The sequence below is a fragment of the Alexandromys fortis genome, unplaced genomic scaffold (assembly GCF_014885135.2).
Source record: "Alexandromys fortis isolate MF-2015 unplaced genomic scaffold, M_Fortis_MF-2015_v1.1 scaffold_4, whole genome shotgun sequence".
NCBI lineage: Eukaryota > Metazoa > Chordata > Mammalia > Rodentia > Cricetidae > Alexandromys > Alexandromys fortis.
The window spans coordinates 23,485,515-23,491,514 of NW_026067944.1; the positions used below are offsets into that span (position 1 = coordinate 23,485,515).

The 6,000-nt window shown below is 40.5% G+C and overlaps 1 protein-coding gene across 1 annotated transcript in view; it reads right to left on the bottom strand.

The window, feature by feature from the left end:
- The window catches only part of Stxbp5l (syntaxin binding protein 5L), a 208,717-nt gene that overhangs the window by 140,866 nt on the left and 61,851 nt on the right, over positions 1 to 6,000 (bottom strand). The window lies entirely within an intron of this gene.

Genomic DNA, 6,000 nt, shown 5'->3' on the forward strand with positions numbered 1-6,000 from the left:
GCATGCATAAGACTGAAACTGCTTTATTATTGCTGAAGTCCAAAGTGCAAAACAGTGGTGCAAAGCATTCCTGTTCAGTTACAAAATTAGTATCTTCACACTGAGCTCCACAGTTTGTTTATTGAAATAAAAGTCAGCTCAAAGATAAATTAGGGACATAATGAATGCAAATTTTTGAGTTCATGAAGAGGTAGTAGTTATCTACAGAAGATGTTTCGCATTTGTGTAGTAGGGGGAAGGTGGTAAGGCCAGAGAAGCCTTCTATTTTTCCTTTAGTGGTGTCTATGTGTGTGTGTGTGTGTGTGTGCACGCGCACAACGTGAAATGTATATTTGTGTGTGAGGGCTTACATGTGCCACAGTGTGAATGTGGAGGTCAGAGGACAACCCCAGGTACTGGTCCATTTCCATCTTGTTTAAGGCAGAGTTTCTCTCACATCCCACAGCGCTGCATTCTTCAGGCTAGTTGTCCTGTGGGATTCTCTTTCCTCTACTTCCCATCCTACTGTAGTAGTGCTGAATCACAGACCTGTGCCACTGCTTCCGGACTTCCTTTAGTTTCATTATTCTAGTCTCATCTTCGTAATGGACTTCCTGGTTAGCTCTGAGAACCAATGCAGGGCTAGAGCCATCAGGACTACTACATACGTAATGTGAAGTTTAATGACTAATCTATTAACATTGTAATTAGTCCATGGTTTGCATTCATTGTGCTCTTCTAGACACTCTTAAGACAATAAATTCCCAGATAATCTCTTTCCAGAACATGTTACTGCATCAAATATTTCCTGGCGTATACCTGGAAGATTATCTACTGAACTATCAGAAGAGCTGAACAAAATTTTGACATTAGGCAAACAGATCAACTTTAAAAAGAATGTGAATAGTGAATTCACGTGACTCCATTCTATAATGCACACAAGAGTGAAACGTGCGAGTGTGATTGTACAAAAGTCGACACTGAGTAGTCAGTGTATCCAGTGCATATTTCAAGCCTGCCACATCGAGTTTTCAATCTCCCATCTCTCTGAACCAAATGTTATCTATCCTGTGGAAAGCTCCAGGCCACGACACTAAAATCATTAGAAACCTGCTGTGATATAAGCAACTGCAAAGTTAATTGATTTTTTTCCTAATTAATGAATAACCTACATGATACTGGAAATCTTTGACTAAAACATGAAGTCTAGAATTGCTGTCTCCAAAGGATATACACAGGAAATAACTTGATGGTGTTGTTTCTAGGCAATGAATGATCAATTTAACCTTTAATAGAAAATGAACTCATTTTAAAGTAGCTATGAGATCACAAGGAAATAAATCTTCTAAATCACAGGTAGATAGAGAAAACAGTTTCAGAGCTTCAAGGAAACCTTGATGTGACACAGCCATCTGGGCAGTTAGCACATAAAATCTGAGAACTGCCACATTCAGTAAGGAAACCTGAAGCAGGAGGCAGAATTCCAATGTAAACAGACCTTATAGAACAGGAAGAATAAAATACAGAAGAAAAATCCCAACAGAAAGAACTAGCCTGTGAAGTAACTCCCTGATGATGGTAAGTAAAGAAGAAACTAGACGAGGTCTTTTGTGCCACCCATCACTCATGGGTGGTACAGGGTTATAATAACCATATAAGATTTCCAAACGTTACCCGAACAAAGCAGGTTGACTTACTTAGATGAATGACATGGACAAAGGGTATGAACATACTTGTTATGCGTACTTAATAATCCTAATAATTATTTGATAACTTTATACAACTTAATTTTTATTTATTAAGTCTTCACTTGTAACTGATTTTGACTAATGCCACCTAATATGCAAATAATTTTAATCTGTTATATGTAAGCCACGGAAGAATAATCTTGTTTCCCTGTCCATATTGACTATCACAAAGCATTTAGATATTCTTAGCTTTCCACCCACTCAACAATTCAACCTTCATTGAGGAAGTCTTTATAAAAACTAACTCCATCCTTTTTATCTGATACATACGTGATGAAAAACATACACAAAAAAATAAAATCAAAGTGTGTTAATGTCTAGAAAATTTTTAAAAGAAAAGGCTCATTGGAGAGTAAGGAAAATTATGAAGATGAAAGTTCTTTTTAGACTATTAAAGGTCAATATACAACATAAGCGTTTTTCACACTTAATGTACAGACTATCAAATTTTTTCCTGATCCTCACTTAAGACTCAATTTAGAAATCCTGTAATTTAATATTTGAATTTTTATAACATAATATTGATATGGGTTTGGGGCCAAGTTCTTTCAAGGTTGGTGTGTTTGTACTTTGTGTTTTTTTTTTCACCACTTTTACCAACTGAGCTGCTTTAAACTCTTTCATAGCAGGTCATATCTTATTTTACATGGTTTGGCATGAGTTAATTTTTAATGATTTTTCTGATAGATATTTTTAAATAGTGATGAGCATCAAACACATTCTAGGTGAACGCTCTAACACTGAGCTACATCTTTGGCCCTAATGTTGTGCATCTGTTCAGATATTTAGAGAAATTATTAACTACAGAAGCAGCACATGCCCTAAATATAAATGACACTATCCAATAGTAGGGAGTCTGGATAAAAGGAGAGAGAGAAGAGAGAATGCCTGTTGTCTCAGGCACGTCTGGCTTCTCTGAGATGAATAATTTTGACTTATGTCCTTATGCCATGATTTTCTGCCTCTCCATGGTGCAGAAACACTCAAGTAATTGTGGACTGATACATTTGAAACCATGAGACTAAATCAATACTTATTCCTTTGTTCCCTGAGATAATTCTTTTTTTTCCCTGAGATAATTCTGTGTTGCAAAACATCTAACACATAAATAGTTCACTTCTGATATGTTAGTAATCCATAACAAAATCTAAGTATTTGGTATTAACAATCATAAACGCAAACCCAACTTTGTAAACTGAACCTGTATAGCAGCATTTTTGGATAAACAATCTGTTCAAATCATTAAGAATGTTAGTAGTAGTTTAACATAAAAATAAAACATTCTAAGTAGAAGTTACTATAGAAAATTCACAATCCCGAAGCATGCCTGTAGTCTTCAGCTTAAGAAATAGTGTCATAACTGATAAGCCAATATTTTAAAAAGAAAATGGTACTAAATCACTTGCATTTTTTTCTTTTAAGAGATTCACTGGAGCCAGGCATAGGGCTGCACACCTTTAATCACATCACTTGAGAGGCAGAGGCAGGTGGATCTCTGAGTTCAAGGCTAGCCTGGCTATGTAAAGAGACTATGAAAGGTAGGTAGGTAGGTAGGTAGGTAGGTAGGTAGGTAGGTAGACAGACAAAAAAATTCATTGGGAGAGTTTGACTTTGAAGGTCTTCTTTCCAACAAATTCCAATCTGTTTTGGCTATGACTATTTCTCATGTAGCTGACAATAAACTCTTGGTTTCTGGTATAATGTCCCTGGGGTGTAACTAAGGCCATAGCCTCTTGTAGACTATAATTGCACTGCCTTACTTAGATATGCTAAATCAAGTATGTATTGAGTCGCATGTGGAAAAAAAAAACCACCAGAAATGGTGCCCAGGATTTCTGAAACAGTATCTACTAGTACTGTTTGAAAACTATTTGGGAAAGATTTTGATGCACATCCACTAAACTATACCAGTATTTTAAATACTTTAGATCTTTGTGGTTAAAAAAAAACACCTAATTTTAGTGTGTGTTCTAAGATTCTGGTCACAGAAGATGTGACTCATTAGGTATGAATGGGACATATTAACCTGAAATTTCATTTCATTTTTATAAAACATCTTTAGTCCTTGCTATTCAAGTAAAAGTCTACTGATCAGTAGCATCAGAGCATTTATTACAAACTCATACAGACTTCCTAAATCACAAACTGCATTTTATGAAAGGAGCACCAGGTGGGTCTGAACCATGTTCAGACTTCATATGGCAAGTTTTATCAGACAATCCTACAGAACAGTTGGAGGAAGCATTTTTCTCTGGCTGAATGATTACTGTTTACCTTCTCTTCAGCTCTCAGTAGCGGAGCCGATATTACTGTTATGATAGCCGGGATGCAGCTATCTGGTCCCCTAAAACCTGTTAAAGATGAAATTACGAAGAGAGAGAAGAGTACTGAGGAGGATAATGACAGTAACAAACAAACAAAAAAAAACCTGTCAGAAAAGAAGTGATAGTGTTCCTGTGAGTCCTGTAGTATCTTAAGACAAAATACTGATACGCAGGAATTTTAGAAAATTTCACCCATAAAAATCCAAAACTTTTGTTAAGTAAAACAATCTCATGATTCTAAATAAACTATACTTGTCGCGCACCGCATCCCCATGTCTGCGCTCTGTGCGCTGGCACCCAGTTACCAAGCTTCGGGCAAGGGGCAGGAGGTTAAAATTCACAACCACACACACACACACACACACACACACACAAACAGCGACACGGGTCATCCTTGAATTCCCCAAGAATGCCCCCTTTACTGTGTTCAGAGGCAGATTATATAGAGATAGCCACGCCCCAGCCAAACCCACCAGAAACCGCTCTCCTGTCATCAGAACTCCTGAAAGTCTCGTGCTCAGAGCAGCTGTAGGCACTTAGATCAGGGGATTACAAGAAATTCAGAATCTGGGGTCTCACTGCTCCCAACATCTCCCCCCTAAATTTTTTATAAAACAGAAGATCCTCCTGACTACACAGCCTTTTGATCACTTTGATTGAACCTGTACTCAGGAGAGAGTGACAGCATCTCCGCAGGAGAATACTGGCGTTTAGAGAACACAAGAGAGCAACTTAAGGTTCTGCAGCCAGCTGCTCCTGGTTCTTCATCTGGTCCACAGCTTGCTTGGCTATGGCAGATTTGGCCTCCTCCGCAGCCCGGCACTCCTTGTCTAGCAGCTCTGCCTCCTCTTTAGCTCTTTGGCGCTCCTGCTCCAGTTTGTCTTAGCTCCAGCACTTGTTGCATTTGCTGATGCTCCTGGCACTGCTGTAGCATCTGCCAGGCTAGGCACCGACTGGGCTAAGGCAATGTGCCTTCCACCACAGCCACCTAGCAAAGCTCTGCTCCAGCTGCCTTCTAGCCCCAGCTACATTCATTCTGGGTCCAAACTGGTGCATGAAGTGGAGGGGAACTCAGGAAAGCAGGCTTGCTGCTCTGCAACCACTGAAGGGGCCCCACTTAAATTATCTTTCAGGGTATTTGGGCGTAGTCAGTCTGTCTGGCTACTTCCTGCTGAGCCGGGACGCTGCATTCTTAGGGGTATTTACTGCAATTTACTGCCATTTTCCAGTCGGGCTTGGACGCGGGTCACAGCAACGGGGGAGAGGAGAACGACGACCTCGTCCGGGCCCGTTGTCCCGGGCTGGATCAGAGGTCCAGGCCAACCGGCCTTGTCCCGGTAGTGCTGCGCTTCTGCGCCCTGAGGCCCGTGCTGGAAGCGGGCCTAGCGTTCTTGCCTCGTTGGTCCTCAAGGCAGTCCCAGGTGTTTGCACGCGTTGCAGCCCCTCAGGGCCTGCCACCTGGAGCCCCTTGGCCTTGGAGCCGCAGCTGCTCATACTCCACTGCAACATCAGGTCTCGGTAATTCAAACCACACGAATATCGAATAAATCCTTAGGCTCTCATCGTCTGTGGAGACAAAAACAGAACCTCCTTTCCAAAACATCAAATTCTTAAGCCCATATTTTAAAGTCAAGATACCTTTCTTAGCAGTTCCTAGAATCAAATATCTTTCTCCAGTCCAGAGCACAAAAGACAACACAATCAACATATCATACATCTGTACACATTTATCTTCTTAAGCTATATACATTCTTTCTTTTCCCAATACATACGTCCCCTCTGGCCGGGAACAACCCTGTTCGTTTACCCCTCTTTCTGGGTTGGTTCCACTTGCTGCCAAACCGAGCGAAGGACGTCAGGATTACATACCCCAATCCACCCTCTCACCTTCTGAGGGCGACCTCTCAGCGTTTCCTAGTTCCTGATATCTTGGCTGGGACCTCCAAATG